The sequence below is a fragment of the Ambystoma mexicanum genome, chromosome 3q, assembly GCF_040938575.1.
Source record: "Ambystoma mexicanum isolate Mex_15411 chromosome 3q, UKY_AmexF1_1, whole genome shotgun sequence".
In the NCBI taxonomy this organism is placed as follows: Eukaryota; Metazoa; Chordata; class Amphibia; order Caudata; family Ambystomatidae; genus Ambystoma; species Ambystoma mexicanum.
In genome coordinates, this window is record NC_090926.1 from 405,599,711 (window position 1) to 405,611,960 (window position 12,250).

General features: G+C 46.8%; 1 protein-coding gene across 1 annotated transcript in view; it reads right to left on the reverse strand.

The window, feature by feature from the left end:
* Positions 1-12,250, reverse strand: part of LTC4S (leukotriene C4 synthase) — a 401,489-nt gene that overhangs the window by 373,245 nt on the left and 15,994 nt on the right. The gene's annotated exons all lie outside the window — the stretch shown is intronic.

Genomic DNA, 12,250 nt, shown 5'->3' on the forward strand with positions numbered 1-12,250 from the left:
TGTGGCTGATGCACCCTCCCGAAATAGCCACTAACCCCTGTACCCAGTATATGGCCTTCTCACAATACACAACTACTTCAAAACACACACTTAACTGTAGCGTTGATGTAAGTTACCTAATATTTAAAGGGAGTGTTGGGAAGTAGCAGTGCAGTGCGTATTACGATTGATTTAAGATTGTTGAGGGAGAGTTTTGTTGGTTCATGAGCCATAACTGTTGAATTGTGAGCTTGTGTTGTTGTGCCGTGGGCCATTCCTCAGGCCACACCTACCGAATCAGTGGCCCAGAACTCAGGGGACTATTGTACCTGCCAGGCCATGAGATCAATTTGTCCGTATTGTGGGTTGGGAAGCCACTGCTCACTTTGCCTGAGGCATGGACTTAGACCATTCCGGGTTCCAACCAAGACACTATTTTGCCTCTTTAGCCCCACTGCTGGTCTGTGGGCTACTGGCTCAAGCCTGCCCCTTTGCTCAGGGTATGGTGTACAGTCATGACATAGGGCCAACCAAATCAGCAAGGGCGCCGCTGGGCCTAGCCTGTGGCAGAGCCCAGAGGCCACTTTAGTCCCATTGTGGATCAGTGGGCCACTGGCTACTTTCCCAGGAGAATGCCCTTCAGATACGCCCTGGCTCCACCAAGTCACCCAAAGAGGCCAATATGTCAATTGACTTGCTTTGCAGTGAGTGATATTTTGGAAGGATATAGCACAAGTCCTATACTCAATTGAGATGGGATGAATGTACGGGCACCCCTTTCTCTTCGAGTATGCAGTGCAACACCCCACAGCACACCGCCTGCTGTTATTATCATTATTATTATGGTATTTAATGAGCGCGATCCTAGCTTTGAGAAGCAACGGAGCACTTAGCAGAGGTATACATCAACACAGATACATAACGGAGTGCTTTTCAGAAGTGACAACAGAACAGATGTACAGCGGGGAGGGGTACAGAGGAGGGGTACAGCGGTACCGGGTGGTGGGGAGAAGAGGGGCGGGTGGCGTCTGGTGAGTCAGGTGGCGCAAGGGGTGATGTGATGGCCTTCATGTTGATGTGGAGAGACTTCTTGAAGAGGTGGGTCTTGATTTCTTTTCTAAATTGCAGGAGCGTGGGGGCGAGTCTGATGCGGATGGGGAGGAGGTGCCATAGTCATGGGGCATAGGCAGCGAAGGCTTGCTTTCTGGTCCTTTCCTTTTTGCAGCAGCAGATTTCAAGTCTGCGGGTGGCCTGGCTTCTGGTGCTGCACTGTCCGCCGCAGATGCTGAGTTACTCTGCAATGGTATATAGGACAAAACTCCAAAGCATCCGCACCTCCTACTGTATACAGTAAAACACTTACAGAATAGGAGCATTAAGAATGAGGACAAGAGTGCGTTTTCACATTGGGGTGGTAGTAGATGGCAGACCATGTGAGGGAAAGCCCATGAGTGATGCAGGATTTCTGTAAAGCAATGTACAGTGGCTAAAAGCTCCCTCGGTTTGGCACTCACCTCCGGTCAGATGATTTTAGGTATAGCAGCTATAACAGGTGAAGTGGCAATGCACCACGAATAACTAACTGTATGGTCATCTTCAAAACAAGGTATTTTAAATAAGGTAAGATGGAAGTAGGACGGGAGCATTATTGCATGATAGAGTACCATCTTAAGTACAGCCATCATTGCTTGGTGCCTTATGTAAGGGATTTGTGAGCTGTCAGGCCCTTTTGTGGCGGAGCCACCAAGCGCAGCCTAATAAGTCTTGGATATGCACTGCACCGGGGCCCTGGACTGTGTTTCACAAAAGGAACTACAGGCCCCATGATGCCATGGGGTTGCGTGTACACGTTGCACATGCACGCTGCTGGCCTCTTAAGGAGACCGCCCTGCCCATGTCAGGTATTTGTAATTTTTCCTGATAAGCATGGGCAGGACGATGGTTGCGGCCAGGTGTATGAAGGTTGCTGGGCGGGCAGCGGCGGTGAAGAAAGCCACGTGTGAATTTGCCCCTGCGCGTAACAGGGAAACTGGTCCCTACGATCTACACGCGCGGTCAATGCAAGCCGGGAGAGCGGCGGCACCGAGTGAATAGTCATCACTTCACGATTTCACCTGCAATCATCTGCTGGGGGTTGCAGGTGCACCCCGAGCCTGAGATAAGTGCTCCCGTTACCTCACATTCGTTTTGCTATACACTGAAAGGCACACCCATGATTTAACTATCTCTAGGGAGTTTCTCTTGTAAATTAACAAGAGATTGAGGAGAACATTTACTCTGTTATATGCCCGGACATTATTAGCAATACACCATAAGCATGAATGTGAAGCTGGTGACCCAAAACCAGTTTGGGCAGTTTGCAAACATTATGAAATTATGTTAAGTTCGAAACAAGTCTTTTGTATTTGCGTTGGATCATTTGCTTTCTGTGTTGGGGCTGCCTTCAGCAGCTCATGTATTTCATTTCTATGTGCAAAATCATGTTTGTCAATTCACTCCATGAGTCTTATGAAATGTATGTGTTTAGATAGGACTACATGGTGTACACGGGTTGGTTAGAGGGAAACTTCAGATTTGGGCAAAGAGAAGTGTAGAATAGTTCTATGCTACATCATTGTATGTTTGTATGTCACTTCACCATTGTACCCCTTTCCTAACCAATCAAGTACCCTAATCCTCTTCCCGGTTTCCCTAAAATCCCCCTACCTATCAACAACTTCTCCCTAACCCTCTTCCCCCGACCCCATTGGCTGCCACGGTGTGTCCTGCTAGTATCACATCAGGCACCCTTGCCAACCACGGTGGGAGTGTTGTACTCCGTTCAGCTTCTGTGGTTAGGGAGGTATTGGGTGACACCCCCTCATGTGTGACACCGTAATTGGGGCTTATTAAAATGTTCAATTAAGGTAGATATAAATTGCCCATGTGAAAACATGTTAACATATTGCAAGAGCCCAAAGGTTGTATCAGGGGCTCTGCAGGAGGTTAATATCTCCATATCAGTGGGACACCCTCACATCATAGTAACCCAACACAACATTCAAACAAAAATAAAATAGAGGCATCATTAGAATTGTGACAGGGTGAAGAGTCTGATCATTGTTGGGGGACTTGGGGCAGGGGAGGCTACCTAGACATAAGCCAGGGCCAGCCCAGAGTCGGTGGAGGGAAAGTTGGGGAGGGGTCTCAGTCCTTAACCTAGCCCAAGTGCCTTGAATATTAATGTCAGTGTCACCCTCTACTGCATGATGCCTTTCAGTGCTTTCACCCCTCTGATTCAGATAACTCCGAGAGTGAACCTGGGAGCAACCAAGAAAGCCTTGATCGGAACCAGGGCAATGGAATCAAGAACCAAAAGGGAATGGATATGAATGTTTCCTGTCAAACAGCAATGGACACCTAATATCTGACCTAGCAGACCCAAGAGGGGGCCAGGAGAATGGTGGAGCAACAAAAAAAGAACTTGGAGTGAGGAGAGACTGCAGGGGAACACGTGAGCCACTTAAACCCTCCTCATCAAAACTCATCAGCATATTATAAAAGCCACATGGGAAAGGAGCAGCATGTTGCAGTGCTACCCTGCAAACCTACATGTACTGAAAAGGGGGTGGGGCTAGGAGGGGTTCTTAAAGCTGTGCATCTGTGTAACCCAGGCCCTGAGAAAAGATAAGAACAGATTGTCCCATAGAGAAAGGTAGAGCTGGAACCAATTGGGGTGAGGTGGAGTTAGAATCAGGAAGAGAATGGTATGTAAAGGCAGTGTGTGGAAGGCAGAGTGTGGGTTGCAGGGGAGAGATCAGGTGATGAACCAAGATGTGGAAATGACAGTATCCATATGTCACTTGTTTACTGTGGGTTTTCATGTTACCAATGTATTGCCAGCCTTTCATTTTTCCTAAATGTATTTTCCACCTTGAGCTGAATAGGACTGTATATTCAGTGCACTGTTTATGCTCAATATTTATTTCTGTCAAGTGCTTGCATGTTCCCTGGTGTGTTCCATTGGGTTTAGTCCACTCTGCCCCCTGCACCTGTGGTATGTGTGGGGTTTGTGAATTCTGGCAGCCCTAGGAAAGGGCTTCAAAGAAAACCAGTTAACCCAGTTGTTAAACCTGTTCTCCGCCCAGCTACAGAATTCCAGAGTCAGCAATCGGGCCTGTCCTTTTTTACCCATTTGTCCTACCCTGTAATATCCACCCCCACTATGTCCTCTCTTCTCTGAGCCCTGCAAACCAGTTTCACTAGTTGTGTCCATCATGGGTGGGGGGCTCTGGAAAGCCACTTGTCCCACACCCAACAATTACCTCCCCTTGGGGCCACACCTGCTCACTCTGCACTCTATAATGTCATCTCCCCATACCCGACAATTAACCTGCCCTCTGGGATCCAACTGACAACTCCCCTGACATGGGAATCACACAGAATACCTGAAAGTGTATGCCCCACTCTGCATCCCATCTTCCCTGGAAATGTGAGGCAACAACCAAACACTTGCCTGCGTGAGGGAGGCCTGGACCTGGAGGGGTTGAGCAACAAAATGTGTCCTGGAAACAACCAAACAAACACTGCCTGGGTGAGGAAGGCTGGCCCTAGAATGGGTGGAGCAACAGCCTTGTATATGCCTGCGGAGAGAGGGTTGGGTCCTCTTTTCTGGTGTCTGGCGATGGTGTACTGATGGGGAGAGGGCAGCAGAGCCCAGGAGGCCCCTTTCACAGGTACCCCTGTCTTCCCTCTGCATCCTTCCCCTCCCTTCCTCCTCAACCTGCTCTATTTCTACACCAGTAGGGGGCCTGGCCTGTCTGCCTCTCCCCAGGGGCCTGGGGGGGGCGGTGTGTGTGTCTCTTTCTCATTCTCTCGTTCTCCCTCGTGTGCCCCTGTGACCTCTAGATGCCCCCTCTCTCTCGCTTCTTTTCCCTTTTTGTCCTCCCTGTCTCAGCCCTCTGTCTTTACCAACCCCCTACTCCCACTTCCTCTCTAACCCTTTCCTTCGGGTCCCTGCTCACCCACAGCAGGGACCCGAAGGAAAGGGTTACCCTTGGATGCATATCCAAGGGTACTCCCTGGGCCCACGGGTTAGATGCCAGTGGGTGTGCCTAGCTAGTGTGTCTGCCATTAATGCCCTGTCTTGTTCCCACATACAAATGCAGGCAATCACATGTGTCCAGTGTGTCCAATGCATCATGCTAGCAATGTGTTTACTCCGCTTCCTGTAAAAAATCTGTTCCTGGCTTCTACAAAGACTTTGGTGCCTTCATTGTGTTCCCATTTTTCAGTGTAGCCTGCTTGTTATTGCCAGGGTGGAGGGGCAGTCTGTCTGCACACACAACACACCCTTGTTGGGTCTGCTGACTCACTGGCCAAAACTGTGGCACTGACTGGTGTCTCCCACACTGCTTCCCCCATTTTGGCCTGCATCCCACTTCCACAAAGAGACCAGGCAGAAGATGGACAGTGTCGATGGAGTTCAGATGAGTTGGTAGCAGAGCTGGAGTAGAGTATTGGTTAGGTACTGATTGTGAGTTAAAGTGATACCAGTTGTATGTAATGAAGTGATAGGAGGGGGTGTAAAAGGAGAGGGACAGAGGGGGAAGTATAGAAGAATATTAGAAAGAGAGAGAGTGATAAACAGTGTATGGTAGAAAGGGTGTGAAGAGAGTACAAGTTGGAAGAGTAGTGGTGAGGGCAGTGTGAAGCAGGTGGAGGTAGTTAGAAGAGCTAGGCAGAGAGAGTGTTGTAAGATTAGTGTATAGAGGTATAGATAAGGGCGTGTGTGTAGGAGAGTGGAGAGGGGAGGGGTAGAGAATGGAGGAGAGAGGAGTAGACAGAGTGGAGAGGGAAGTAAAGTGGAGAGGGGTGAGGGCAGAAGAGTGGAAAGTGTATGGACAGCGGAGGAGCAGAAGAAAGAGTGGTAAGATGACTGGAGGGAGTGGGGCAGGACAGGAGAGGGAAAGAACCAGTAGGATAGAGGGAGTAGTACGATGAGGCAGGGGGGTGAAAGGGAGCGACAAAGGGAGAGACGGAACCAGAGCATCTGATATTGGCACTTTTTCCCCATCAGACCGTATTGACAAGCCTGGCAGTGTCAGGATAGGATATCTTTCGAAAATCCCTCCCTGTGGGGAGCCAGAGAGCTAAGGTAGGCTCAATTACAGGTAGATCTAGAGAGTAGGTGTTAAGGATCTCCAGTGGCAGACCTGGGCAACAGGTACGCCTGGGCTAGGGAGGTGGGAAACACATGGGAGGACGAGGGGGAGCGGCGCCTGGCAGTGTACCCACCCCCACGCCAGCTTTCGTGCGTAATACCGAACCATTTACTCAGATTAACACTGAACATTATGCGCACATTTAGTTTAAAAAACAAAAATCTGAACGACCTTTCTGAGGCTGGCTATCTTTGACAGACTATTCAGAATTGTAATGTGCTAAGCAAGTGGTAAGGGAGTTGCCAAGACCCAAACCCAACCCAAAATTCAAAGGAACATAATAAGAAAAGTCAACCCAAAGAGTAGCCCCCTGTTCAATAAAGCACTTTTTTCATTTTCTCATTGGAAAAGGGTGGTCTACAAAGCTGTAAGGCAACGTCCGCCTGGAGCGTGCATGACATTCAACCCATATTCCTACATGGACCTTCCCTGGACCCTTCGGTCTCTGTTCTGAAATTCTCCTGCCCCTGCAGGATGCCTTGTGATAAGCATTTTCCTCCACTCCTCCTAGGCGCGCCCGCTGGTGAATTAGGATGGACCCCTTTGTCCCCCTCTGCTGAAGTAAAGTCTCCTTTCTCATCCTTCGCAACATTCAACTCCTTTTCCATACTTTGGCTTCACCTCCCAGCCTATCTCTTGTGAAAGGGGGGCTTAGATGTGCTTTATTAGGTATCTGTGAAGGGAATTTGTTGACATGCACCACCCCTGATGTGGGCCTTGTCTATGGCATAACCCTCTTTTTGGGCTGTCTTCCATGACCTGGCCCAGCCCTCTTAGTTGACTCCCTCAGCCTGATCAGTCTTATCTGCGTGAGTGTGGAGCCCTTGGTGGGTCACCGATTGATCGCTCACATTCTATGTCCTGGTTTAGGTCCCACTCTCTCCAATGCAGTGTCCACCAAAAATGGCGGACAGGGTACTCAAAACCCGAATATGGAAACAGTGACAACAATGGGCAACTTAGCTTGTTATGTATGCCGAGCATTGGGAAGTGGTTATAGGGGTCAAGTGGACGGGTTGCTCAGTCTAGTCTCTTAATAATTCTGCATATTGAAAATGATGTCCCCGATGTGCTACATGCGATAATTCCATGTTCCAATCATCTTTGCTCGTACATTTTGTCATGAATTATCTTCACCTGTTTTCTTAATAGGCCTTTCAAGAGGAGACATGTGATGACAATAAAGAGGCATGTGGACATGTTACTGCTAGAGGAGTCCCACTCGCTCAAATGCAGATGTTTGTATTCGCTTGTACAAACACTTGAGAAATTCCAATGGTGACATTGCCTGCGACATTAAGTGCTGCAGAGTTGATTTAAGTGTCAATCGTGCCTGAATCTGTAGTTGCAATGCTCTATGGATTGAACGCATCAGTTAAGCTGTTATGAGACTTGTGAGAAAAGGTAAATAGATAAATTACTAACAACGTGTTGTGTGGCAAAACAAACACAACAGCCTCATACGGTCAGAGGAACACAACTGTTAAAGACCTGACTGCATTAAATTACGTTTCAAGCCCTGATTGGTGCATTGACAGGATTCCACCTCTCTGAAAGTGATTATACATTTTATTTACCAGTATATCACACCCAGCCAGTAACTGATGTTGTTCTCTTCACTGACACTCTCTCCAAAGGTTTTTTTCCCCCATAAATGATTGGAGAATTGTTCATTTCAGTCCATGCACCCTCCTACGTTTGTGGTTTTAAAAGGCAGTCAAAATGTCGGGCTCGTTAGCAGATAGCATTCAAAAATGGAGTTTTTTTTTTTAAATACAAACCTGAGCTCAGTCAAAGGTCCCTTTTGCAGCACACACACTCTGAATGCGACACTGTGGGGTATGTTAGTCAGTTGTACTAGTATGAGGAAAACAAATGTTGGCAAAACAAAATGGCATCTAAGAAATGCACTTCAAGATAATCAGAAGATGAAGGCAGCAAGAAATGTGCTTTGACTTTTGACTGATAACGTAGGAAAGTGATGGCACGCCAATGCTAACAGAACCAAAGGGGATGTGCTGACCTGAAGATTTAAGACAATATAGGTTTCAAGGCAGATACTGTCTGTTATTGACGTGGATGGAAAGGTTGTTTCTAAGGGAAGAGAGAAAATGGAGTTATTTGCTGAACATCAAATGATCTAATGCCACAATCCAACGCCTGGTCTTCTAATGCCATGAGCTATAAACTCTGTGTTCAAATGTTAAAACTTACAACCTCTGCATTTGGGGGTGTTCTAAATCAACAATCCACAGATTCAGTGTTATGCCATGCTCTATTACATGGGTGTTTAATGCTGTGGTCTCTCTGTAGCCCCAACTGTTTGAAAGCCACATTCTGCAATTACGAGTATCTTTTTGCTGGGCGCCTAGCAGGTGTATTTTACGTACCGACTGCTCCAGTGCCACACTTCAAAGCATGGAGTTCTAATGCCATGATCTACATCCCTGGTGTTCTCATGCCACACACCATGATCTACAACTGAGGTGTTATGCTGTGTCAGCCCAAAATCTACAATCTTGGTTGGCTAATGCACAATAAACAGGCTCAGGGTTCCAATCCCACAATTGACGGCATCCGTGTTCTACTGCATTAACCTTTTGCAGGACTGGTTGCTTCTAGGTGTTGGGATGGGACAGAGTGCTGGTAAGATGGCTTCTGTACAGGGTGAGGGCATTTTGCCTGATAATGGCAGAGGATCAGAGTGTGTCTCTTTGGGCAACCCATAACCTGGGTCCACAGACCAGTAATCGTTTGCCTTCCCTCATCTTTAGTTTTGCATTAAAAGCTAGAAGACACACACTTCCCAATCCAAAGACCCGTTGGGCACATAGGCTTCCTAATTTCTGGATGGAACGGATAAAACGGTTGGAACGGATAAAACGGTTGGAACGGATAAAACGGTTGGAACGGATGGAAAGGATGAGTGGATGGAACGGATAAAACGGTTGGAACGGATGAAATGGATAAAACGGTTGGAACGGATGAGTGGATAGAAAGGATGGAGTGGATGGAACGGATGAAACGGATGAGTGGATAGAAAGGATAGAGTGGATGGAGTGGATGAAACGGATGAGTGGATAGAAAGGATAGAGTGGATGGAATGGATAGAATAAATAGAACCAATGGAATGAATCGAACGAATGAAGTAGAACAGATTGAACAGATGGAGTGGATGGAACGGATTAAGTGGATGAAGTGGATAGAATGAATGGAACCAATGAAACAGATGGAGTTGATGAAACCTGACTGAACGGATGAAGTGGATAGACCGGACGAAATGGATGGAACGGAGGAAGTGGATGTGAAGGAATGAACAGGTGGGTGGAATGGATAGAGCAGATCATGTGGATGGAGGAGATGAGTAGACAGAATAGTTGACTGGACGAGGCAGATGATTGAACGGATGAAGTTGATGGAATGGATGAAGTAGATGGTACGGATAGAGTGGATCATACGGATAGAGTGGATGGCACTGACAGTGAACGCTACGGATATACTGGACGGTACGGTGAGAATGGGTGGTAAGACTAGAGTGAGTGGTACGCATATAGTAGAAAGAATGTATAAAGTGGATAGAACACATAATGTGGATGGAACCAATAGAATGAATGGAACAGACAAAGAGAATGGAACTGACAAAGTGGATGAAAGTGATGAAATGGACGAAAGTGATGAAGTGGACTAAAGTAATGAAGTAGATGAAAAACTTTACTAATAAATCACCATATCACACTACTACGCCTACTCTTCCCCTATACACCATCACTCAAATAGAACACAGCTATGCTGACACATTCGGCCTAGCTGTTCTCATACTAACATGACCCCACTAACACCTCATCACTCTAATAAAACACAGCTAGCTGAGCACATTCCGGCTAGCTTTAGCGTCTCCTCAGGCCTAACGCAGCCAAAACTCAGTCTGAGTGTCCACCCACCAGACTGAACACATCCAACTGATTTCCTCAGCACAAGACCTACTGCTGTGAAGCAGCTACCATGCAACATTCACACCAACTGCACACCTATCTGGTGCGCCCACGCACCATACCACCCTCTCACTCTGCTGACCTGAACTACGGTTCCCGAGGGCGTTCAACCTACCAGCGCTTTGAGGTCATACCAATGATACATAAGGATCTAAATAAATGCTAAATAACAACATAGATCAGCTTTCTTTAACCAGACTGCTGGGCGTTGGTATTACATCTATACATGTGGTTGAGGATTGTGTAAGCAATCCAGCTGGCTATGGTAGCCAGTGGAGGTATTTCTAGCCCTTAGACATGTGGTCACATCTTTCAAGTCCTGATACAAGGTGGCCCACATCGTGTAGGCTTCACTGAAGGCCAGAAAACGCTCTTTTCAAGCTCTGAATATACCAATGACTATGTTGTTAGCATGAATGAGGGGTATGATTATTTGCTCTTTCATAGTTGAGAAAAAGCAAGTTTTCATCTGTCACACTAATCTAGAGTCTTAATGACTTGTAATATATGGCTGTTAGTATTGCTCTGTGGCTAAAGGGGCTATCCGAAGAACACATGGAAGTTAGGATTGCATCACCCATAAACCCAAACTGGTACGTAGAGTTTGCCCAATTTTAAACAGCAATGCAAAAGTTTGATAATCTGATGCAAGCAGCTTCTGTTATGTTATCCGTTTCATACCAACAAAGGTTCAATGCAACTAACACCTGAAGGCAACTTGGTGCTACCAAAATTTAAGCACAACTACATTAGCAGAACGGCAGCTCTCAGAAAAGCAACGTTTTTAGTAAACGGCGATACCGCAGATGGGACACTGTGGCACGCAGTGCCATAGGCAGAGCGTTCCACATTTTAGCAGCTACCACCGAAAAGGAATGTTCACCAATACTGGCGTAGCGAAACCGTGGTACTGAAAAAAGGAATCTGTATTTAGACAGGATGGAGCGGCAGAGTATATAGGGACGGAACTTGAGCTGCACATATTCCGGACCCATCGCATAGAAGGCACGATGAACTAGGCACACAGCTTTAAACTGCACCCGTTTGGCCAAAGGGAGCCAATGGAGAGCATAGAGACCCAGGGAAATGTGCTCTCTAAAGGGAGTATTGGTGGCCAACCGCGCCGCAGCATTTTGAAGAATCTGCCGGTGTTGGAGTATAACAATGAGGTACAATAGTCGATCCGACTAAGGACCAAAGATGCAACAACTAAGGCACGAAGGTGCTGAGGGATGAACTGCAGCACCTTTCTCAAAATCTTCAGCTGGAAATGGCGAGCCAGACAGACTGCACCAATCTGGGTAGCCATAGACGGGAGGCCGAGAATTTTACACCTAGATTTCTGACTGCTCAGACAGGAAGAGGGAAGGGTCCAATCGACAGTGGCCAAAAACCAGGGAGTACAGAATGAAGATGGGGACCTAGAGCCAACCACCATGACCTCGGATTTGCCTCCATTCAGTTTGAGCCAGTTGCAACCCATCTATCTTCTCACAGCCTCCAGGCAATACTTTAACTGTGTGGCCTCGGAGGGATGAAGCAGATCAAGGCGCACTATGATCTGCGTGTCATCTGTGTACGAATAACATCTAAAGCCGTTGGCGTGGATAAGAGCAACTAGCTGCTGGATATAGATATTAATTTATTTTATTTTTATTATTGTGTTATACAGTACTAAGGTACTTTTAACACATATACGTACAATCCACAGATACACAATCCAGCATACAAATAACCAACCTTTATAAAATTACAGCAACTTTCTTTAAAAATTCTAAAACATGTATGGTCAAACTTAATTCATTACAATTCATTATCCTCCACCATAGTTCATTCTCGGAGGAGTAAACCAAGCCTGCTAAAAAGCATGTCCGCAAATCAATCAGTTTTGGACAAGTCACACACAAGTGCTTTAAAGTCTCAATGTTTGTGTTACAGTGCCGGCATAGCCTCTGATCTTGCGGAATGTTCGCCCGACGACTCAGTACTTCTTTTGTTGATAACAAGTTTAACCTGAGCCTTAGCACTTGAGACCTAAAAGATCGCGTAGGATGTTTTTTAAGATAAGGTGCAAGT